The sequence below is a fragment of the Giraffa tippelskirchi genome, chromosome 8, assembly GCF_054371585.1.
Source record: "Giraffa tippelskirchi isolate mGirTip1 chromosome 8, T2T-mGirTip1v1.2.pri, whole genome shotgun sequence".
In the NCBI taxonomy this organism is placed as follows: domain Eukaryota; kingdom Metazoa; phylum Chordata; class Mammalia; order Artiodactyla; family Giraffidae; genus Giraffa; species Giraffa tippelskirchi.
The window spans coordinates 103,351,433-103,377,650 of record NC_137282.1 but is presented as its reverse complement, the minus strand read 5'-3'; the positions used below and the strand labels follow the sequence as shown (position 1 = coordinate 103,377,650).

The following is a 26,218-nucleotide window of genomic DNA, read 5'->3' as shown; positions in this document are numbered from 1 at the left end:
ATTGTGTGGTAGTTTGAACACTCTTTGACATTGCCTTTCTTTGGGATTGGAATGAAAACTGACCTTTTCCAGCCCTGTGGCCACTGCTGAGTTTTCCAAATTTGCTGGCATGTTGAGTGCAGCACTTTCACAGCATCATCTTTTAGGATTTGGAATAGCTCAATTGGAATTCCATCACCTCCACTAGCTTTGTTCGTAGTGATGCTTCCCAAGGCCCACTTGACTTTGCATTCCCAGATGTCTGGCTCTGGGTGAGTGATCACACCATCCTGGTTAACTGGGTCATTAAGATCTTTTTTATATAGTTCTGTTTGTTCTTGCCACCTCTTCTTAATATCTTTTGCTTCTGTTAGGTCCATATCGTTTCTGTCCTTTATTGTGCCCTTCTTTGCTCAGAATGTTTTTGTAGAGATCTCTAGTCTTTCCCATTCCATTGTTTTCCTCTATTTCTTTGCATGGAGAAGGCGATGGCACCCCACTCCAGTACTCTTGCCTGGAAAATCCCGTGGATGGAGGAGGCTGGTAGGCCGCACGCAGTCCATGGAGTCGCTAAGAGTCGGACATGACTGAGCGACTTCACTTTCACTTTTCACTTTCATGCATTGGAGAAGGAAATGGCAACCCACTCCAGTGTTCTTGCCTGGAGAATCCCAGGGACGGGGGAGCCTGGTGGGCTGCTGTCTGTGGGGTCGCACAGGGTCGGACACGACTGAAGCAACTCAGCAGCATTTCTTTGCATTGATCACTGAGGCAGGCTTTCTTATCTCTCCTTGCTGTTCTTTGGAACCCTGTATTCACATGGATATATCTTTCCTTTTCTCCTCTTTGTGTTACCACTAACTACCTCTCTCCTCACTACCAAACTTAAAGTCTATTCTAATCCAAGGTTAGTAGTGCTTTCAAGAATTAAAGGAAAAGGGACTATATTTTAAGGTGTGTGGATCTCAGATAGAGAAAAAAGCACACTGGAGGTGAGTCTTCTGGAAATCTTTTGCCACCACTCTGCTATTTTATCCCCTGTCCCTGCGGGAAAATACTGCCACCAGATTTGAGCATCTCCAAGATCCTCAATAGTGGGTTTCTACTCCAGATACAACCATCTGGTTTCCACTCCTCCCAGCTTCTTCTGCCTAGAGACCATTTCAACAAATTAAAAGAAAAAAGGCAACACAATTGCACTGCCCTGTTTCTATGCTGTATTTCTCGCTGGAGGTGGTGGGGAGGGAATGAATGGGTCAAACTCTATGGCACATCAGAAGGACTACAGAGTCAAAAACCTGCGGGGGGATTAAGCAGAAACTGTCATGTGTAGGTGCCCCTTGGCCCTCTCAGATATACAGCCCAAGTCACTTTCCTGAGAGGGAAGAAAAATAGCATCAATCCCAGAGCTGTCTCTCCCAGGGACAAATGCAGTAATCAGAATAGCAGCAGGCAGGCTTAGTTTCCTCACCTTCCCCCACATTCAAAACAGCATGAATTTACATTCCTGGGGCTGTCTGACTGCCAGATAGAAGGGTAAAGTGCAGCTGGAAATCCCACAAACAAGGGAACACTTTCTGGTTGTCTAGACTCAGTTTCGGCACAATCCTGATAATGGGTCCTCAGTAGCTATCTAGCTTTGATCTACATCCTAGATTCATTCCAATGTAAGATCCATCTTATGTTTCATGTTCTCTCTATGATAATTTTACAGAATTTGTTTTGATTTAGAATAGAGAATTTTTTTAAAAATATGAGTGTTAGTGTGACTATGAACAACTGGTGTGTGTGTGAAAGTCGCTTAGTTGTGTCTGACTCTTTGTGACCCCATGGACTATACAGTCTAGGCAATTCTCCAGGCCAGAATACTGGAGTGGGTAGCCTTTCCCTTCTCCAGCGGATCTTCCCAACCCAGGGATCGAACCCAGGTTTCCTGCATTGCAGGTGGATTCTTTACCATCTGGACAACTGGTAAGTTTCTTCAAGTGGATGCTGTAAGAAACCACATTGAGACCCAAAGATGCGCATTCAACCTGGGCTGGTCAAAGATGAAAAGGACTTTTTTGGTGTGGATCTGTGACAGAGGTGAAGAAAAATATATTGAATACTGAAACCTGAGAAATTGAAAAGATCTGAAGGAAATAATCAAGCTATTTTCTATTAGGGTCAAAAGAGATCATATTATTATGAAGAATTCAGTGAATAAACTATTTAATAAATGGTTTATTTCCACTAAAATCAGGAGAAAGTGCAATATATTGGAGTGCTTATTTACTAATTTCACAAATTTTTTTGAGTGTTTTTATTAGGTGCAGACCCAGGTTTTATTGATCCTAAAGCTTATATAATCGGGGGGCCTTCTTTGAGAAAAAGAATTCAAAAAATTAAAATAAAAATTAGATATATGGTCTTGGGAGGAGCGTGTGCAATTTGATGTTCCTTGAAATTAGCCTTTGTTGCCTTCATGGTAGGGGCTTCCCAGGTGACTCAGTGGTAAAGAATCTGTCTACCAATGCAGGAGACACTGGAGACTTGGGTTCTATCTCTGGGTTGGGAAGATCCCCTGGTGGAGGAAATGGCAACCCACTCTAGTATTCTTGCCTGGAAAATCCCATGGACAGTGAAGCCTGAAAGGCTACAGTGCATGGGGTCGCAAAGAGTTGTACATGTGCAACTGAGCACACACACATCCCTTTATAGTAAATTGCCACATTTGTTGTTTCTTATATACACAGTGGGCATCCGGTGTTTTGCCTCGTCTGATTTTATTTTCCTTTTTCTGCTAATAGCATCTTAAATTTCCTTTGAGAAAACCAGTCTTCTCTCACTTTCTGTCACATAGCTCTTGGGTAGGCATATGACTCCAACCTAATTAAGAAGAGTACTGCATTCTAGTGGCCACAAATAATTGGTTTATCAATGGGTATGAAATCTAAGCTGAAGTAGTGAACTGTAGATCTTGGGACTTTTCCTAGAACTATTATGTTGAAACATATGAAATTGCCATTATTCAACCATTTTCGACCTACATAAATGACAATTTTATATATTTCAACCAAATATTAACAGTTTCCCTGGGGTTGCTGGGGTGATGGGATGAAAGCCTGTAGCTTCTGGGGACTGCTTTTGCTGCTTATGATCGACAGACTCCCTGAGAGCCAACCCAGAGAACATCAGAATGCAGAGATGGAGAAAGACAGATTTCTGGGAGAGTGGGGGAGGATAATTGACATCCAACATTATAGTGGTTTCAGGTGTACAAAATACTGATTCAATGTTTATATATATATTGCAAAACGATCACCAAAATAAGTCTACAGATCTTCCTCAGCTTACTACAATGGGGTTACTTCCCAATAAACCCACTGAAAGTTGAAAATATCATGCGAAAATGCATTTAATATGCTTAACCTACCAAACATCACAGCTTAGCCTAGCCTACCTTAAATGTGCTCAGAACACTTATATTAGCCTACAGTTGGGCAAAACCCTCTAACACATAGCCTATTTTACAATAAACTGTTGACTATCTCATGTAATTTATCACATACTGTACTGAAAGTGAAAAACAGAATGACTGTGTGTGTACAGGGTGGTTGAGAGTATATTGGTTCTTTATCCTTGTGGTAGTGTGGCTAACTGGGAGCTACTGGTGCCTGGAATCGTAAGTGAGTATCATACTGCATATCTGCTAGCCTAGAAACAGTAAAAAAAATTGTCCTTCAAACCATCTTAAGTCGGGGACCATCTATAATTAACATCCATCAACATACATAGTTACCTATTATTTTTTCTTGTGATGAAAACTTTTAAGATTTATTCTCTTAATGACTTTAAAATATGTAATACAGTATTATTAAGTATGGCTACCATGCTGTACGTTATATCCCCTTGACTTACTTATTACTGGAAATTTGGACCTTTTGACTTCCTTTACCCATTTTGCACCTCCCTCCCCCATTCTGGTAACCACCCATCTGTTCTCTATATCTATGAGCTGGGCTTTTTCTTTTCTTTCTTTTCTTTTCTTTAATATTCCACATATAAGTGAGATTATATAGCATTTGTCTTTTTCTATCTGATTTATTTCACTTAGCATCTATCTCTCAAGGTCCATCCATATTCTTGCAAATGGCAAGATTTCATCCTTTTTATGGCTGAATAGTATTCCTTTGTGTGTGTGTCTGTGTGTGTGTATACCACAATTTCTTTAACCATTCATCTATTGATGCACATGTCTCAACTATCTTAAATAATGCTGCAATGTACATGGGGATGCATATGTCTTTTCTAGTTAATGTTTTTGTTTTCTTCAGATACATATCCAAAAGTGGAATTGCTGGATCATATAGTAGTTCTATTTTGAATTTTTTGAGGAACGTCCATACTGTTTTCCACAGTGGCTGTACCAGTTTACATTCTCACCAAGAGTGCGCAAAGGTTCCATTTTCTCCACATCCTCACAGTCTCTTGTTATTTCTTGTCTTTTCTATAACAGTCATTCTGATAGGTATGAAGTGATATCTCATTGTGGTTTTATCTCATTTTAGATTTCTCTGATGATTAATGATGCCAAAAACCTTTTCATGTACTATTGGCTATCTGTAGATCTTCTTTGGAAAAATGTCTATTCAGGTCTCCTTCACACTTTTAATTGGATTTTAAAAATCAATTAATTTACTTTTGCTAATAAGTTGTATGACTTCTTAATATATTTTGGATATTAACCTCTTATCAGATATATCATTTACAAATATTTTTTTCCATCCAGTAGGTAGCTTTTTCATTTCGTTGATGGATTCCACTTTCATGCAGAAGATTTTCAGTCTGATATCATCACACCTATTTATTTATTTACTTTTTGCTTCAGTTTTGCTGTCAAACCTGAAAAGTAATTGCCAAGACCGATAACAAGGAATTGATGCTTTTGTTTTCTTCTAGGGGTTTTATGGTTTCAGGTCTTAAGTTCAAATCTTTGATCAATTTTGAATTAATTTTTAGATATGGTATAAAATAGTGATCCAGTTTCATTCTTTTGGATGTTGCTGTCCAGTGTTCTCAACAACTTTTAATTTAGAGAGACTGTCTTGGTCCCATAGTGTATTTTTGACTGCTTTGTTATAAATTAATTTACTATATATGTGTAGGTTTATTGTAGGGCTCTTTATTCTGTCCCATTGATCTTTGCATCTGTTGTTATGCCAATACCATACTTTTTGATTACTACAGCTTTGCAATGTAGTTTGAAATCAGGGAACATGATGCCTCCAGCTTTGTTTCTTTCTCAAGGTTTCTTTGGTTATTCAAGGTCTTTTATGGTTTTATACAAATTTTAGGATTATTTGTTCTATTTCTTTGAAAAATGCCATTGGAATATTGACAGCAGTTGCATTGAATCTGTAGATTGCTTTGGATAATAGAAAACTTTAGCAATATAAATTCTTCCAATCTATGAGTACAAAATATCTTTCCATGTATTTGTGTCTTCTTCAATTTTTTTCATCAGTGTTTTACAGTTTTCAGTGTAAATAGGTCTTTCAGGTCCTTGGTTAAATTTGTTGCTAGATAATTTATTTTTATTTTGATGCAATTTTAGATAGATTGATCCTTAACGATATTATTTCAGCACATGGATCCAAGTTTGCCTTAAGTCAAAGTATACTTACAATTTCAGTTAGGTGAATCAAATCCCTTTTAAATTAAGTTAGTTTGAGTTACTGCCATTTGCAACCAAAAGAGTCCTGCTTAACATGATACATAAAGAATAATTTTGCACAAGTGGAAAATATATCAAATCAATTCATCATCTAATACTTAGTGTTCACTATGAGCAAGATGGTATGTTAAACACTAGCTGCTGCTAAGTCACTTCAGTCGTGTCCGACTCTGTGCGACCCCATAGACGGAAGCCCACCAGGCTCCTCTGTCCCTGGGATTCTCCAGGCAAGAACACTGGAGTTGGTTGCCATTTCCTTCTCCAATGCATGAAAGTGAAAAGAGAAAGTGAAGTCACTCAGTTGTGTCCGACTCTTAGTGACCCCATGGACAGAAAATCCTCCATCCATGGGATTTTCCAGGCAAGAGTACTGGAGTGGGGTGCCATTGCCTTCTCAGAATACAATAAAAGATATGATTCCTTCTACGGTACTTAAACACACACACATGAAATCATAAAGAATAAGATATATATTAGTGTTTTCTTTTTAGGAGGGAGTGAAATAGAAAAGAATAGTTTTATGGCTTTGCCAGGAGATGGGGGCCATATGGGATAATGCCCTAAAAACTGTATCCCAACCTGGAGAGGGTAGTGAGGAATTTTATAGTAATAGTTCAAAGAGGGCATGATCAATTCATGGATTCTTTTGATTGCTTAGTGGCAAAGTAAGTGGGAGTCAGCATCATCAAATTCTGGTTCCAACCAGTCTGGGTTCTATGTGCTTGGGGGCAGCATACTTAACTTCTCCCACTCACTGTGGGTTTCAGTGGTTTTTGCCTTTGGACAGGGAGGCCAACCCTTGCTTTCTAACTATTGAAAATCAGTCAACTCCACTACAACTCAGTATCAGTAGATTGGAGCCTATCCAAGTTTGGTTTGGTAACAAGGGACTACTACTGTCTGGGCTTACCGAGGCTCAGGTTCTTTGTGTCTCAGCACAGAAAGAATTCAGTGAGAGACAAAGTGATAGGTAAGAAATGGATTTATTTAGAGAGAAACACAATCCACAGACAGAATGTGGGCCATCTCAGAAGGTGAGAGAGGCCGAGTGTTATTTTCTGATGTATATAAATACCTCAAGGGATGGGATCAAGAGATGGGATCGACCTCTCTATAGGGTGGAGTTATTAGAAAAGGCTATACGTTAGAGATGCATCCTGATAGTAAGGCATCAGGATGCATCTCTATCACACAGTCTAGTGGGTAGCCATTCCCTTCTCCAGGAGATCTTCCCAACCCTGGGATTGAACCTGGGTCTTCTGCATTGTAGGCAGATTCTCTACCATCTGAGCCACAAGGTCCTTTATACATGATAGGGATGCTTCTTGAGTTAGGGATATGTAGCATCTGGATAGATGAAGAAGCAGGGAGAGCTCTTCAGGGGTTGGCTAGTAGCAGAGGAAAGGCACAAGAGAGGAGTGAAGTACATGAAGAGCCTGACCTGGATGTGAAAGAAGAGAGGCTAACATGAAAAGTGCTGTAGGTGAGGTCACAGAAATACGATAAATGACTCAGTTCAGGAAGAGGACGATGGGAGGTGAGAAGCAGAAAAAACAGTTTTCTTTGGATGACAGTAATGTACATGATTTGAGGCCACATTGGGAAGCAGATACACCAAAGGACAAATCTGATGCCTCCCACTGCCTTCCTATACTTTTAAAGGAGTGGACTTTAAAAGTTAACTCCAGTGGTCTGAGGAATTGATGATGCAAATTATGGGCAGAGTGGGAGTTACTGTTAGCTAAATAGGGAATGGTTCACATTACTTAGACCTTTTAGAGCAAAAAAGAAGAGTTTCATCCTAATGCTTGGTTGGGTAAGATCTTGGGCAAAAGAGGACCATGGCCATTCCTTGATTATGTGAATTATAATATGAGGCAAGTGATGCTTTAAGAAAATTAATTTGGCAGTGATCGGTAGGATGCATTGGAATGAAGAGGCAGTGAAGCCATTTATTAGGCTATTATCATAATACAAAAGGACAAGGAGCCTGAGTGTGCCAGTAACAATCAGGAAGAAACTTTAAACTGTTTTAAGGTAAGTCCTCACAAAAGGACTCACTAGAAAATAATAGAAACTATTCAATGTAAAAAATAACAGAAATTTCAATATCTCATGGAACTAACAAAACCCACTGCCAGTCATCCCTGAAATTTGTATCTAACTGTGACTCTATGAGCTATTCCTGCTTTGCATGCTCAGAGGACATGTACTCACTGGCCAGACTCTTTGTCCATGGATTCTATTGGGACCTCCTTCCCATTGACTAGACCTCTTTCTATGGTTCTGGCTTTTGCCTTATCTGCACCTTACCAAAGCTAGATGCTAAATCAGCCACTGCTTTTCTGGTCCCTCCAACCTTGTCTGCAGTGGCCACTCCTTCCAACACAACTTGGTTCTTTTAAGGACACATCTGGGCCAGCCAAGTATGCTGAAACACGCCCTGGAGAAACACTGCAGTGGACAGGCTGTGTCTGCAGAACCAGTTCCTTAACTGTCCTTTGACCCAGGTCATTTCTGGCCATTCCATTTCCTACTTTGCTTCCTTCTCTGGTTCTTCTTTGCTCTCTCGTTCTCTCTCTTTCATTCTCTCTTCCTGTCTCTCTAATAAGCACACAACTAACATAACCGTGACTTTTTCTTCTTCTAAACATACTACATATCCAGATAAGGATAAAGTCCTCTTTGTCCACCATCCCAGCCTCAGTTCTCTCCTTCCTCGCCAGAAATAATCCTTCTAATAATTTTGCTGTGCATTTCTTTTATTACACAACTGTATATTTACATGCATGCACCTGAAAAAAAATGTAGTATCTTAGTGTTGTTTATATATATGTGTGTGTTTTATAGAAATTATATGTTGTATGCATCATTCTGCAACATGCTTTTCTTTTTCCTATTCAATATTATCTTTGTAGAGGCTCCTGTATTCATGCACCTCTCCGTCAATCTTGAACTTCTGCATGGGGTTCTGAATAATAGAAATATCACAGTTTACTCAATCATTCTCTAGTTGGAACATGTAGATTATTTCTAATATTTTAATATTATCAACAATGCTACAGTAAAATTGTAAACAAGCCCTCATAGAATATATACATTTATATTTGTAAGAGACATTCTGAAATGTCTTTCCAAAGTGGCCATATTGAGTTGTATGGTATGCTATCTATTTATGAAAGTACCTGCTTTCCCACAAACTGGGAAAGTTTCCCACAAACTGGTCAGTTTGATATCATTAAACTTTAAAATTTGTGTCAATTTGACTTTCTCTCTTGACGCTATTTTCTTACCTCTCCACATTCCAGTTTCTCTTCCCAGGATTTCACTGATTTAGTCCCTCTTAGAAAAGAATCTCTGTAGACAGACACTCTGTAGCCTGGTTATGATTCCCTCCACACATTCACATACCACCCTTCCACCCGTCATAGTCCCAGGACTCCTGCTCACATAAGTGGCCCTGAGTGGGTCAGTCTATCTCTGAAACAATTGGGCTTCCAAATTATTTACTATTAGGGAAAATAGGCAGGTTAGGGATGAGAGAAAAGAGTAAAAGATGAATTCACATTTCCCACTCTGAGAAATTGTAAACTGGAGCTTTTCCTGATAAAATTGAACAATTGAAGATATGAGGGCTGGAGATGAAAATTTAGAAGTTAGAAGCAAAGAAAGGTCAGGGAAGTCTTGAGAATGGTGTGTGTCCAGGAAGTAGTAAGTATAGAAAACAAAAAAAGGGAGAGGGATGATTAAATCTCAAGACGTCATCAGATAAGAGATGGGAAACAGGAAAGAGACGCAGAGGGATGGAGAAGGGACTGCCAGGAAGACAGCGGGAACCCCCTGGACGCGGTGTCACAGCATGAAGGGCCGAGTCCCTTTCAAGGTGTGAGCTGCCTGTTGTCCCAGAGGGACTTAGAAAAATACCTTTTGGCACGAAGAAGTCATTGTGGAAAGTTGTGTAAATCTAAGGAACAAAAGGAGCAAAACCTAAATTGTAAATGAGCAATGAGGGTGAGAAGCGGAACAAGCAGGCGGGGACCATAAGTACGATGGTAAGGACAGAGGGAGGATAGTTGTTACAGTATGGCAGATTCTGATAAGTATGCGCTTACCTTTTAAAGAAGGATGGGTTTGGAAAGGCTTCCCTGGTAGCTCAGTTGTTAAAGAATTTGCCTGCAATTCAGGAGACCCCAGTTCAATTCCTGGGTCAGGAAGATCTGCTGGAAAAGGGATAGGCTACCCACTCCAGTATTCTGGCCTGGAGAATTCCATCGACTCGATGGAATTGTCCATGGGGTCGCAAAAAGTCGTACATGACTGAGCAACTTTCACTTTGGGAGAAAAAGGAAAAACCAGTGGGTAAGCAAAGATAAAAGTTGCATTAACATTAAGACATAATTACAGAAAAAGGCATCAGAGGAGAGGAGAATGTAGTCTACCATGCAAAGGAATGGAAAGCTCACTGATTTTTTTGCAAATGAAAACAGTGTGGATAAGCTTTCCTAGAGTCTTTAATAGGAATTCCAGTGTTGCTGATCTCAGTTTAACACTGAAAATAAAATCCATGTTTAAAGTATTCAGGTCCTTCCTTAGGATAGGTTAATAAAATAATCTCTTGAATAAATAAAGGGCTACAAAATAACACCATTAGATGGCTCTGAGTATTGAGGCATTTGAACTCTTGGGTTTTCAATCTAATTACTGAAATTCTGATGCATCGGTGGGTGGTAAAGGACATTCAGAGTCTCCCACTAGGAAGGCCAGCTCCAGACCTCACTTGTATTTTTTTCTCCAAGGTTGGTTCTGGAAGAAGATACTACAATTCCTTACAATTGTTCTAGCAACAAACAAACTTTGCAGTCAGGACATTGTTCTTTCTGCATATTCTAAATTTTTTCCTGGAGCAATTTAATTCCATTTCCTTACTGAATATAGGAAATACATAGCATTTGGTGCCAGACTGGAAGTAAGATGGATGAGTTAAAATAAAAACTCCTTTTCCAAAAGATGATGTATCTAAGTCTTTTAGACTCTGACAGAAATGGGGAGAGAATTAGGTTGAGAGAGCGTCCCTTAACTCCAAGGCATAGAAGATCTCAGGTTTTTCCTCCCTGAAGGAATTGGGGAATAAGAGGGTGCTTCCAGGGAAGGTAAGATGGAGGTTTCTACATCAGACTAGGATAGATTCCAGCCCCTCCCACGTGGCTTGTTCTGCCCTCTGTCCATTTCTGTGGAAGTTGGAAGGACGAATCTGATGTCTCTCTTCTGAATGTCTGGCAGGAGGAAAGAGTGTTTGACTTCCAGTCTGGCAGCAAATGCAGCTGCAGTACCTCTGGCTCATTCAAAACTGCCAGTGCAGACTCCACCACTAGTTCTACTGATTTGCTGCCTGACCAAGGCTACGATGAGGCCACCATCCTCTTTACAGGAACCTCTTATCTTCTTAAAGAGTCATATCAGGTCACCTATCAGGTTTTTTCCTTCCAGGCAAAAATAATTTAGTTCCCGCACCCTTCCCTCAAAGATGTATACAAACATTTTTTAAACTTCAAAATAATTGAAACCAATTTCTATAATAAGGCCTCTAATAATAGTGTGCTTAAAGTAAAAGCCATTTCTTATACCTTTGTATTATAGCTAACTAATACACTGAGGCTCTAACTACTGCTTTTAAGATTAAATGACTGCTTTAGTAATCTATGTGATCCAAATGATAGGAAATCATTCTCACCTTATATGACGATATTAGTAAGAGAAAATTTGTAGCAATAGACTTTTAAATTGGGCCAAAAAAAGGCATTAAATAGATAAGACAGAAATAAAGGTTGTTAACCAGAAATCTTAAAAGGAAAGACCTTTGTTTTAGTGCTTGACTATTTTTTTGTGTGTGTGGATTAAAAGGAGCTAATGACTCCCTCCCTTTTATAAATCACATTTTCCTTGTTAATCTGTGATTATAATTGCAATGAAAATTACTAAAAAGTTCTTAAATAAATAGACTGGGAAGGACTCCACATCTGGAGGAAATGTCTGAATCTGCATAGTCAAGGGTATAGTGAGGAAGAAGAACCTGATAGAGAATGATTGACAGGTGATTCTTCATTATAAGACTAAGAGACAACAGAGACTTTCAGCTTTGTACAATAAGCTGAAAGCATTATCAACAAAACCTTACTGAATGTCTGGTGTTTTTAGACTCTCAGAGACATCCAAACATATATCTAAGATGGCAAGTGCTAAATGTCAAAACTCATGCCTGACAGTGAGGGATTCCCGGAATCTGGTAGTATTGGCTGACAGAGAAGAGGAAGAAGAAAAGTCTGGACAGGAAATGGAAACAGGAGAACTGATCTTTGGTGGGGAACTATCTGTTAATTACATTGTGTCCAAAGAGACAGGACAAAGTTGGTATAATTAGTATTAGCCCAAGTGTTCATGGAGGTCTAACTTAGTGGAGGTTTTAGGGGGTCATGTTAAAAAATATGACTGATGTACATTGGGCTTCCCTTGTAGCTCAGTCGGTAAAGGATCTGCCTGCAGTGCACGAGACCCGGGTTCGATCCTTGGGCTGGGAAGATCCGCTGGAGAAGGAAATGGCAACCCACTCCATATCCTTGCCTGGAAAATCTCATGGACAGAGGAGACTGGTGGGCTGCAGTCCATGGGGTTGCAAGGAGTCAGACACAACTGAGCAACTAACTAACTTATACATACTAGTTGCTGGGGATGCAAAGGCAAATAAGGCAAATTGCTGCCAAAGAGAAATTTATAACAACAGAAGTGGAAATGATAATATACAGGGTGGCAGAACCATCTGTGAAAGAAGTCTGTTGTTAACGAGCCTCCTAGCAGACAGGGAACATGGAAGGAGGCTGACAAGAGCTCAAAAACCTGGGAGATCATACAGAAGTAGGCTGAAATGTAGAGCTGGATTCCATTTTCTAGAAGGAACTGGAGAGCTGAAGAAAAATTTGAAGCAGAAGATCAGTGATATGGGTGATGCCAACTGTCTCGTATACAGACAAAGCTGTAATTCAATGATCACATTGGTATACAAACTTGTCCACACCAGGGTGAATGAAAAATATTGCCTGCTGCATCAGTAAACAAAGGATGTTGCAGCCATCAAATCATCACATTACAGTCATCCCTGTAGGATGCCTGCCACCTGGCAGTCAACTGCTACAGCCACTTCTGACAGAGCACCCTGAGAAAACTCAGGATGAGAAAGGACATGATACTGGCCCCAGATAGCTGAGAGGCATATCAAAGGAAGGATTTCAGTGATTCCAGACTCTTGCATCTTTCATATATAGAAAAGTGATAAATTCCTTGAGATATCTGTTTCTTTTTTTAATTAACAGCAATCTTTTGATTTTCCAAGTATTTGGTCTTCGTTGTAAAAACCCCCATATACCCTGGCTCTCCTCCCCCTTCCTCGTTGGAACAGTCTCGCAGAGTGATAGATGTGGTGTCCTGGGCTTAAGTCCTCAGTGTTGTCTGCTTAGTAAAACATAACTCTCAACTTTTAGGTTGTACATTTTTTTTTTTCCACCAGATGACACCAGGTATCTGGCCTTGGCCAACGAGACTGATTTTATTTTTTTAATTATTTTTTTTATTTTTGGCTGTGATGGGTCTTTATTGCAGTGTGCAGGCTCTTTGTTGTGGCATGAAATCTTCTCTAGTTAAGTGCATGGTCTCTCTAGCTGTGGCAGGGGCTCAGTAGTTGCAGCACATGGGCCTAGTTGCCCTGCGGCATGTGGGATCTTAGTTCCCAGACAAAGGTTGAACACAGTTCCCTGCATTGGAAGATGAATTCTTTACCACTGGACCACCAGGGAAGTTCCAAGACTGATTTTATTTTTTATTTTTTAACCTTTTTATTTTATATTGGAGTATAGCCAATTAACAATGTTGTGGAATAGTTTCAAGCGAAGAGCAAAGGGACTCAACCATACATATACATGTATCCATTTTCCCCTAAACTCCCCTCCCACTCAGGCTGTCATGTAATATTGAGTTCCCTGTGCTATACAGTAGGACCTTGTTGGTTATCTATTTTAAATATAGCAGTGAGTACAGGCCAAGACTGATTTTAGATCTGGAGACATCTTGTGCATTACCTGTCTTAGAGAGGAGTGTCTTGGAAGCTGGCAGTTGAGCTGAGCTGGTTCATGACACAGCTGGGGAAGAGGGGTGCTCAAATTTATTACTAGAAGAATAGTGGGACCAATTGCCCATAGAGGAAGGAGCCAGCAGACTGCTGAATTTGTATAGAAAATTTTGGGGAATAAATGAATAAGGTCTCACAGTCTTGAAGAAAAAGGATGGGGCTTAGATAGGGAGAAGAAATGGGGAAAGCATTCAAGGCAGGGGAATTGGTATAAACAAAAGCACAAGAAGGGGTTCAAATGCACACAGTATGTGTGGGGAATGATAGGTACATCAGCTTGGCTGGATCAGAGAGTTTGTATAAGGAAATAATAATCAAGTAGATTGGAAAAGTGGGTTGGAGCCAGATTGTAAAAGACCCTGAAATACCAGCTAAGTATTTTGGACTGCATCCTATAAACAATAGAGAAAAATGATTTTATTTTTCAGTCTGGGGTGGAAGTCTAGCAATATTTTGAGAAGGTTAATCTGGTATCAGTGTATGGAATGGGTAAGGTAGGGGTTAGAATGAGAAAGAGTGTTGCCATTAAGATAGTGGAGCCTGGGATTCCATAGAAGTGGTAGAAAGGAATGAGGAGCTATAAGAGGCGTTACAAAGGGAGACTTTATAGGAGGTATTAAGAATGCCTCCAGAATTTTATAGTTAGGAGGATGAATAATGATGAAACCATGTCTGAAATCTCAAACTCCAGAGGAGAAGCTGGTTTCATGGGAAAATAATTAGCTTAGATTTAGATGTGTTAAATTGAGGTGATAATAATACAGGTCATTATAAATGCCAGGCCTGAAACTCAGTAAAGAAATTATGGTTGAAGTTGTAGGTCTGAGAATCCTCCTGGTACAAGTGAAAGTTTAAGCCCAGAGAATAAATGATTCTCCAGGAGAATATGTAGAACGCTGATTCTCCACCCAGGCTACGTATTATAATCGCTGCTGCAGTGGAGCAGTTGTTTCTGCCTGCCCCCTCTTCTGCTAGCAGAAGACCTCTGTTCCTTTTAGGAGCTGTCTCTGCTTCTCTCCCTGTGATTCTGTTTGTGGGCAGGGGAAGGCTACAATTATTGGGTCTTCTCTTCTCCATCATAAAGGAGCGCCTGCAACCCAATATGGATAATCAGAGCATCTAGCCTCTAATTATAGTGACTGGTCCAAAGGTAGGGACATGACCCAGTGCCCTCTTAATATTGAGCCTGTAGACCAAGGTAAAGAGGGCCTGACCCTTTTCTCTGTAATCACTAACTGTATGGATAATGAGAACCAGAAGCTTCCTATATTCTGCTCTTCCACCATGTAAAGAAAGCCTGCCTGACAATGAAGCCACCTCATAGGGAAGCAGAGATGGTCCTAATGACATCATTTGAATCCCTAGAACCAGGAGTTCTTGCAAGTAGTCCTACCACATATCTGCTAACATGACCACTTCATTTATATGCCATCATATCACACTGGGCACAGTAATCCAAGTCTATGCCCTGATGAGCAGTGCTGAAGAAGCTGAAGTTGAATGGTTCTATGAAGACCTACAAGACCTCCTAGGACTAACACCCAGAAAAGATGTCCTTCTCATTATAGGGGACTGGAATGCAAAAGTAGGAAGTCAAGAGATACCTGGAGTAACAGGCAAATTTGGCCTTGGAGTACAAAATGAAGCAGGTCAAAGGCTAACAGAATTTTGCGAAGAGAATGCACTGGTTATAGTAAACACTCTCTTCCAACAACACAAGACTCTACACATGGACATCACTGGATGGTCAATACAGATATCAGATTGATTATATTCTTTGCAGCCAAAGATGGAGAGGCTCTATACAGTCAGCAAAAACAAGACCAGGAGCTGACTGTGGCTCAGATCATGAAGTCCTTATTGCCAAATTCAGACTTAAATTGAAGAAAGTAGGGAAAACCACTAGACCATTCAGGTATGAACTAAATCAAATCCCTTATGATTATACAGTGGAAGTGAGAAATAGATTCAAGGGATTAGATCTGATAGATAGAGTGCCTGAAGAACTATGAACGGAGGTTCATGACATTGTACAGGAGGCAGGGATCAAGACCATCCCCAAGAAAAAGAAATTCAAAAAGGCAAGACTGTTGTCTGAGGAGGTCTTACAAATAGCTGAAAAAAGAAGAGAAGCTAAAGGCAAAGGAGAAAAGGAAAGATATACCTATTTGAATGCAGAGTTCTAAAGAATAGCAAGGAGAGATAAGAAAGCCTTCCTCAGTGATCAATGCAAAGAAATAGAGGAAAACAATAGAATGGGAAAGACTAGAGATCTCTTCAAGAAAATTAGAGATACCAAGGGAACATTTCATGCAAAGATGGGCACAATAAAGGTTAGAAATGGTAGGGACCTAACAGAAGCAGAAGATATTAAGAAGAGGTGGCAAGAATACACAGAAGAACTATACAAAAAAGTTCTCCATGACCCAGATAACCACGATGTTGTGATCACTCACCTAGAGCCAGATGTCCTGGAATGTGAAGTCAAGTGGGCCTTAGGAAGCATCACTATGAACAAAGCTAGTGGAGGTGGTGAAATTCCAGTTGAGCTATTCCAAATCCTAAAAGATGCTGCTGTGAAAGTGCTGCACTCAATATGCTAGCAAATTTGGAAAACTCAGCAGTGGCCACAGACTGGAAAAGGTCAGTTTTCATTCCAATCCCAAAGAAAGGCAATGCCAAAGAGTGTTCAAACTACCACACAATTGCACTCATCTCACATGCTAGCAAAGTAATGGTCAAAATTCTCCAAGCCAGGCTTCAACAGTACATGAACTGTGAATTTCCAGATGTTCAAGCTGGATTTAGAAAATGCAGAGGAACCAGAGGTCAAATTGCCAACATCTACTGGATCATTGAAAAAGCAAGGGAATTCCAGAAAAACATCTATTTCTGCTTTATTGACTATGCCAAAGCCTTTGACTGTGTGGATCACAACAAACTGGAAAATTCTTCAAGAGATGGGAATATCAGACCACCTACCTGCCTTCTGAGAAATCTGTATGCAGGTCAAGAAGCAACAGTTAGAACTGGACATGGAACCACACGCTGGAAAGGACTGTAACCACAGACTGGAACTGCAAATCGGGAAAGGAGTACGTCAAGGCTGTATATTGTCACTCTGCTTATTTAACTTATATGCAGAGTACATATAAGTTATGTACTTATATGTACATATATGGGCTGGATGTAGCTGGGCTGGAATTAAACGCTGGGCTGGATGAAGCCCAAGCTGGAATCAAGATTGCCGAGAGAAATATCAATAACCTCAGATATGCAGATGACACCACCCTTATGGCAGAAAGTGAAGAAGAACTAAAGAACCTCGTGATGAAAGTGAAAGAAGAGAGTGAAAAAGCTGGCTTAAAACTCAACATTCAGAAAACTAAGATCATGGCATCCGGTCCCACCACTTCATGGCAAATAGATGGAGGAACAATGGAAACAGTGAGAGGCTTGTTCCAAAATCACTGCAGATGGTGACTGCAGCCATCAAATTAAAAGACTCTTGCTCCTTGGAAGAAAAGCTATGACCAACATAGACAGCATATTAAAAAGCAGAGATATGGCTCTATCAACAGAGGTCTGTCTAGTCAAAGCTATGGTTTTTCCAGTAGTCATGTATGGATGTGAGAGCTGGACTATAAGGAAAGCTGAGCGCAGAAGAATTGATGCTTTTGAACTGTGGTGTTGGAGAAGACTCTTGAGAGTCCCTTAGACTGCAAGGAAATTCAAGCAGTCTATCCTAAAGGAAATCAGTCCTGAATATTCATTGAAAGGACTAATGCTGAAGCTGAAACTCCAAAACTTTGGCCACCTGATGCAAGGAACTGACTCATTGGAAAAGACTCTGATGCTGGGAAAGATTGAAGGCCGGAGGAGAAGGGGACGACAGAGGATAAGATGATTGGATGGCATCACTGATGCGATGGACATGAGTTTGAGTAAGCTCCGGGAGTTGGTGATGGACAGGGAAGCTTGGCGTGCTACAGTCCATGGGGTCGCAAAGAGTTGGACATGACTGAGGGACTGAACTGAACTGAACTGGTCATAGTGTGGAGGTGGGTTGAGCGAGGAGAGCTCTGACAAAGACTTCCTAACACTAACTGGCTGAGTCACTTTTGGTTGTTTCGGTATTTGTAATGAAGGAATAGTTCTGTGTTTTGATTGCAGTGGTAGTTTCACAAAACTACTCATGTGATAAAATGACGGATCTATACACACCCATTGTGTCAATGTCAGTTTCCTGGTTTTGATACTGTACTATGGTTATTTAAAATGTAAATGAACTGGGGGAGACTGAGAGAAAGGAAACTTTTCAACTTTCTGTAAATCCACAGTTCTGCCTATATCTTTGAAACTTCTTGTAAATATACAATAATTTCAAAGTAAAAATCTTTAAAAATTGCTACTTATGAGAGACATTTAAATGTAAAGGTATAGAAAGGTGAAAAGTCTTAAAGTTAAAGGCTGAGAAAATATATTCCATGCAAATAATAACAAAAATTAAGTTAACGGATATGTTACTGACAGAAATATGTCAATTTTAAAATAAGAGGCACTAATGTGGGATAATGAGAGTGACTCCATGGTGGAAAAACTGTAATTTACTAGGAAACTAACCTCAACATATGTAAAGCAAAACTTGACTTAATCAAAAGAGAAATAAACAAACCCACAGTCTATAATGGGAGATTTTAAGATACTTTCTCAGTAATTCATAGATCAAACTGATAAAAATTCAGTAGTAATGTAGATCTTTAGGACAATAAAGTGACATATGCCTAAGGTTCTACAACTACAGAATATATGCATTTAGGAAAATCAAGTCCCTACTGGGTCATAAAGCAAGTTTCAACAATTTTTAAAGACTGAAAGACTATATTCTTTGACTATACTGCAGTTAGGTTTGCAATCACAAACAAGAGATAATTAGAAAATTCCATATGTTTGGAAATTGGTAAAAGCATATTTATAATAACTAATGTGTCCAGTAACTCATAAAGGAAATTTAAAATAATGTTGACATTGGGTGATAAAAGTCTTATATATTAAAACTGTTTGATTCATCTAAAGTAGTATCTAGAGGGTGATTTAGGGCCCTAATTGTTTATATTAGAAGAGAAGAAGGACTTAAGTATTCGAGTCAAGGTGTTAACAAAAAGAATAGTAGAGAAGAAGCTCACAGAAAATATTAGGAAGAAAACAGTAAAGGTAAAAATAGTAATTAATGAAATGGTAAACAAACCGACAATAGAAAGGATCAAGACAAAAGTTGGTTTTTTGAAAGAGGAACATATTTCACAAACCTCTGGCAAACTTGAATAAAACAGGAGGCATATATAAACAATATCAGTAATTTAAAAAGGTTATTACTACAGATGTTTCAGATATGAAGAAGACAGTAAGAGGCTCTTAGGAACAACTTTATGCCAACACACTCCAAAATTAGATGACATAGAAAAATTCTTAGAAAAACTTGTGTTAAGAAATTTAGATAAAATTCTCTTCATAAAGGAAAAAATACAAGTCCCAGATGGCTTTACAGGCAAGTTTTATCAAACATTTAAGCAAAAAATAATCCCAGTCTTCAGGAAATTATTCTAGAATATAAATAGAGGGAATATTCCTGATAACATGATACTACCACGATTTTGACAAGGATAGAACAAGAAAGGAAAGTTATAGGTCAATCTCACTCATTAATGTATATGGACAATGCTAAACAAAATAGTAGCTATCAAAATCTATGGATGAAAATGTTAGTTTATTATTACCAAGTTGGGTTTATTCCTTCTATGAAAGGTTGATTTAATAAAAGAAAACAACTGAATGTAATTTTTCATATTATTAGCTTAAAGGAGAAAAATTATATCATGATTTTAACAAATAAGACTATTTGATAAAATTTCACAATCATTCAACATAAACAGTCCTCAAGCAATCTAAGAAATGGAAAATTACAGAAACCCTGAAAACAGTCCCTTTAAGATTAGAAAACCTACAAAGTGCCTGCCATTACTATTTGTGTTCAACATAGAATTGGAGACCCCAGCCAGCAAGATGTAAGAAGAAATCAAAGATACAAGGGTTGGAAAAGAATTGTTCTGTGTATGAAGAAAACCTAAAATATAATCTACAAATAAATTATCATAATTAAAAGAAGTAAAACATACTCTTTTTTAATAGGTAAGAAACTAGATGACATAAAAGAAAAATAAAATACTTACATATTATCTTAACCCCCAGGAAAGATCAGATGTAACACGTTGGCATACTTTTTGGTAATTTTTTCTCTGTGTATTTTCTTAATTTTTATTTTTTTTACATACCTAACATTGTATTGGGCTTCGCTGGTAGCTCAGCTGGTAAAGAATCTGTGTGCAATGCAGGAGACCCCAGTTTGATTCCTGGGTCAGGAAGATCAACTGGAGGAGGGATAGGCTACCCACTCCAGTATTCTTGGGCTTCCCTGGTGGCTCAGCTGGTAAAGAATCTGCCTGCCATGCAGGAGACCTGAGTTCAATCCCTGGGTTGGGAAAATCTCCCAGAGAAGCAAATGGCTACCTATTCCAGTATCCTGGCCTGAAGAATTCCATGGGCTATGTATGCAGTTCTGTAGACTTGTTTTTCACTTTAGCCTTGCTTATTTTTAAAAATTGTTTTAAAAATTAGCTTGCTGATATAACATTCTCTTGTATGGATGATAATAATTACTTATTAATTTTCCAAATGTTTATGGAGTTTTCCAAAAGTTTCTATTGTAAATAAACTGTGGTAAAGAGCTTTGTCTATGTCACGGTACATCCTTGTGATATATTCTTAAAATGAGGCCTATCTTTAGGACTCTAATGTCCTAAAAACATTGGCTCCTTATGGTCTTTAAAGATCACAACTGTCCTAAAGACCCTTAATAAATATTACCGAATTGCTCTCAAAACTGATTTGAATTACACTGCAACTATCAGATGACATGTTTTCAACTTATGAAACCTGAGAATAATTTGATATTATCATTTGAATTAAATTTGAATATCATTTATCTTTGCAAGTTTTTAAAATAAATTTTATTTCGTAGAGTAGTTTTAGATTCAGAGCAAAATTGAGAGAAAGGTTCAGAAATTTCTTATATGTTCTCTGTTCCGACACATTCATAGCTTTCCCCATTATCAACATCCTCCACCAGAGACATACATTTGTTACATTGATGAGCATAAATAATAGGCGTTTATATCCTATTTTATTTGGTATTTTCTTGGTTACTAGTGAGGTTGAATGTTTTTCATGTCTCTGACCCACTAATACTTTTCCATGTATATTCTATCTCCTTTCCCCATTTATCTACAGTAGTTCATATATTTTTGTGATTTGAAAAATTCAGATTAACCAATATTGTAATTTCTCCAGTTTGATTTGTTGCTTTCTATTCACAAATAATAATTTTTATTTTCTTTCATAAGATGTACAGCAAAAAATTGATTACAATTATATTTTAATGGGAATTCCATGTTTTTAGTGAAAATTATTATTTTATTTCAGAAGAATCGAGAAACATTAGAATATCATATTATACATATTATCCAAAATGCAGAACATAGAAGAAAGAAAAGAAGGTAGCTTTAGAGCTGCAAAAAGCCACAGCGGTTCAGGTTTTGTTGTTGTTTAGTCACTAAGTTGTATCCGGCTCTTTTGTGCCGCCGTGGACTATAACCCACTAGGCTCCTCTGTCCACGGGATTGAATACTGGAGTGGGTTGCCATTTCCTTCTCTAGGGGATCGTCCTGACCCAGGGATTGAACCTGAATCTCCTTCAATGGCAGGCTGATTCTTAGTCACTGAGCCATTTGGGAAGCTCTAGATTAAAGGTATCTATGGTAATAACTTTATTTTCTGGGAAAAATCCACAATTTAAATTCATCTAAGTAGTTAAGAAGCCCATTCACACTGCTCCCACCTACCACCCTCTCCTCTTATGCCAATGTTCCTAAACAGGGAGAATTTATAATAAGTATATTGTTCAATATCAAATTTAACAGAAAGCAATATAAGTTTAAAAATGCATTTAAAGGTGACTACTAACAGAATTGAAAATTTCCATAACATTGGAAATTTAAAATATTGAGGAAGAGGGGAAACTTCTAGTATATGGCTGTGAAGTGACCTTATTATGTGAATCACTCAACAGACAATAATTATAATAACTGGATAAAATATTTTAAAATGGCATGATTTAATGGTACTGGAAAGCATTGGAAACAGAAGACAGAAAAATGTTTTCTCTTGCAAAAACTGCAACTGGAAGGGGTAATTGCAAGGTTATGACTTGACCTGAGAAAGACTTGGCCTGAAGGTTCTTCCTGAACCCCACAGTTATAGAGCTGGGAAATTACAGATGTAAACCACAGCCTTACTAGCTGAAGTGCCAGATCAGACTTCAGTGTTGAAAAAGCAGCTGGAAATATAAGCAGATAGTCTGAGTGGGACAATAATAAAGAGTAAAACCCAAAATCTAAAGTTGCTTCAGTTATGTCCAACTCTCTGATCCTACAGACTGTAGCCTGCTAGGCTCCTCTGTCCAAGGGATTCTCCAAGAAAGAATACTGGAGTGGGTTGCCATGACCTCCTCTAAGGGATCTTCCCAACCCAGAGACTGAATCTGCATCTCTTATGTGGGACTCTTATGTGGGTCGCTTATGTGGGTCTCTTATGTGGGTCTCTTACATGGGTCTCATGTTTCCTGCATTGGTACGTGAGTTCTTTACTGCTAATGCCACCTGGGAAGCCCTAAATTCCTAGGTGACAGTTAAACCCATGTATGGTGTTCAGGGGACACAGCAAAAAAAAAAAAAGGGAAACTTGAAAAAATAGAATTTAACAGGGTAAAAGAGTTGTGAATTTCTGTCTTTTTTTCCCTTTTTTTTTTTTAATCAAATGCATTTCCCAACTGTGTGCAGTTTGGGCAAGATAAAGCTGAAAATTTAGGATTTGAAATGTTAGAGAACAGAGCCTGAGAACTGTAGATTATTTTGAAATGGGGGGTGTGAGTTTCCTGGAAACAAGAAAACTTTAGAGTGAGTCCTCAAATATAAGGCTGATATCTATCCAAATCCTTGGATGAACTGAAATGATACAGGCACAGAGTGTGCCCCAAGCTAACATAGGAATAACTGGGAACCACCATAAGATTAGAACCAATATATCAATTGTTAAATAAGTCAGAGCATACTAAATGCTCAATATGAATTTAGGCAAGTGAATTACCCAAGAGAATAAAAAAGATAAAAATCTGCAGATGAACACAACAAAATTCTAAGTCACTACATATTATTATATAGATTATATAGTGTCTAGTTTCCAACCAAATATTACTAGATGTGCAAAGAAACAGGAAAGTGTGACCCATACTCAGGAAAAATGGGAGTCAATTAAAAAAAATGACTCCATATGGGTCCAGATGTTGACTTAACAGACCAAGACTTCAAAGCAACCACAATAAATATACTCACAGAATTAAAGGAAAATATGTCCAGTGAACTAAAAATAAATGTTCTTGGTCATCTGCAGATGAACCAACAAAATTCTAAGTCACTGCATATTATTGTATAGATTATATCGGGTCTAGTTTCCAACCAAATATTACTAGATGTGCAAAGAAACAGGAAAGTGTGACCCATACTCAGAAAAAGTAGGAGGCAATAAAAAAGTAACTCCAAATGAGTCCAGATGTTGGCCTAGCAGACCAAGACTTCAAAGGCAATAAAAAAGTAACTCCAAATGAGTCCAGATGTTGGCCTAGCAGACCAGACTTTCACAGAATTAAATGAAAATATGTCCAGTGAACTAAAAATGTTCTTGGTCATTTTTGTTTGTTTGACAGTTTTGATCCTTTCAGTTTCCATGTAAATTTTAGAATTAGTTTGTCAATTTCTGCAACAAAGCTTGTAGGTTTTTTGGTAGGGATTATACAGAAACTGTAGATCAATTTGATATCAATATTGAGTCTTCAAATCTATGAACATGGGATGTCCCGTTCCATTCACACTTGTGCTTCTGAATCCTTGAGTTCTGCACCTATGAATTCAACCAACTGGGGTTTGAAAATATATGAAAGACAATTCAGATAGTTCTAAAAATCAAGATTTGAATTTGTCAGGAACTGGCAACTGTTCACATTGTTTTTAAATTGTGTTACAACTATTTACATAGGCTTTATATTGTATTAGGTGTTATAAATAATCTAGAGATGATTAAAAAAATGTGGGATGACATGTGTAGGTTATGGGTTTCCCTGGTGGCTCAGCTGTTAATGAATCCACCTGCAGTGTAGGAGACCCAGGTTCGATTCCTGAGTAGGGAAGATCCCATGGAGAAGGGAACATGCAAATACTATACCATTTTATATATGGGATTTGCGTACACCCAGTTTTGGTATCTGAAACCAGGCCCTAGAAGCAATCCCCTGAAAACACTGGGAGATGCCTATATTAAGATCTCAGCCTTAGCAATGAAAAAAAAAAAAAAAGATCTCTAATTTTTCTCAAAAATGTTTTGTAGTTTTTAGTGTACAAGTCTCCCACTTCTTTTGTTAAATTTATTCCTAAATGTTTTGTTCTTTTTGATACTATTATAAATGGAGCTGTATTCATTTCATTTCACACTGATTATTGGTAGTATGTAAGATTGATTTTTGTAAATTGATCTTGGAACCTGTGATTTTGCAGAATGCCTTTAATAGTTCAAATGATTTTTTTTGGTATGTGGATGCTTGAGAATTTTCTATATACAGGATCATATCATTTGCGATAAAGAGAGTTTTACTTCTTTCCTTACAATCTGGATGTCTTTTTTTTTTTTTTTGTACTTGCTTGTACTGGCTAAAACATTCAATTTAATGCTGGGTAGAAATGGTGAAAGTAGATAACCTTGCCTTTTCCTAATCTTACAGGGAAAGCATTTATACTTTTACCATGAAGTACAATAACTGTAAGCTTTACAGTGTTTCCCTTTATCAAGTTAAGGAAGTTTTTTCCTATTTCTCATTTGTTGAGAATGGGCAGTGGACTTTGTAAAATACTTTTTCTGTGTCTACTGGGGTGATCATGTGGGTTTTGTCATTTATTCATCTAATCTACCGTATTACAATACATTCACTATTTTCTCCATTGCACTCTTTCTTCTCTTGCTCCTTTGTCCTTTTTTTTCTTACAGTGTTTTCTGGGAACTGTAATAATCTGTTAATTAGTGGTGATGATAAGAGTCAGCTTTATCTTATTTATGAACTTACAGGAAACTTTTAAAGTTGGCTTTACCATATACATTTTTACTGTTGGTTCACCAAGCAGAGGTAGGTCCCTTTATTGCTTAAACTTTTAACAATAAATATGACTTAACTTCATCAAATACTTTTGCATCATTTGCCATGAACAAGTCAGTTTTATATTTCAATGTATTAATGTGGTGAATCACACTAATAGATTTTGCTGATGCTAAACCATCCTTACATTCTTAGGATAAAATCAAAATGATGTCGTTTTGAAATGTAGTTTTGGAGTTAGTTATTTCTTAAAGTAATTTTAGACCCACATTCAGAAGTAATATGAATAGTATACAAGTTTTTCTTTTTCTACTGTTACCTGATTTTGGAATTGTGATTACCGTAGCTTCAGGTAATTAGCTGAGCACCTTTGTATAACTCAGCTGTTAAATATTCTTGGCCTTTATCTTTTTGGAAGGAGATTTCTTTGGCCACCGTTTCAATTTCTTTAATGTTCACTTACTTTGTTCAAGTTTTTATTTTATCAAATTTATCACTTTGTATTCTTCTAGATATATCCATTTAATCCAGATTCAACTGAGCAAATGACCAAATGGCAATATTCCAAGAAGTTGCAGCACCGAGGGAGGGGTATTTTATTGAATAACTGTCATTTATAATAACTGCTGTAAAATATAATTCAGTATAAGCATTAGTTTCTCCCTTCCTCTATCCTCACAGGGAATGTCAGAGTCGGCCACAATGGAATACGGCATTTCAGTGTTGTACTACTAGATGTGATAGAGAAGCATGACTAAAGAATCAAGAGGTAAGTCAGAAATTGTAAAGTGACTAGATTCTAAGTAAATGCGAAGAAAGGAAAAGCACATTTAGGCTGTGGTAAACGCAGAAAAGGGCTTGAAGCAAAGACAGGAATGAGAGCAGGGGGAAATAAAAGCATTGGTGTAGTTTCCCTGAGGGCAAGGGCTGTGTTGATTCATTTTAGTCCCAGGTCCACTCACAGGTGCCTAGAGAGGGAGAGAGGAAAAGACAGAAAGAGAGAGACACGTGTCTGACTCTTTGCGACCCCATG

At 38.2% G+C, this 26,218-nt stretch overlaps 1 protein-coding gene across 1 annotated transcript in view; it reads left to right on the top strand.

Moving 5' to 3' along the window:
* The window catches only part of SREK1IP1 (SREK1 interacting protein 1), a 374,836-nt gene that overhangs the window by 245,607 nt on the left and 103,011 nt on the right, over positions 1–26,218 (top strand). Inside the window, exon 11 of the mRNA XM_081518356.1 lies at positions 25,867–25,954. The gene's annotated coding sequence lies outside the window, so the exon portion shown is untranslated. The remainder of the gene's footprint in view (positions 1–25,866; positions 25,955–26,218) is intronic.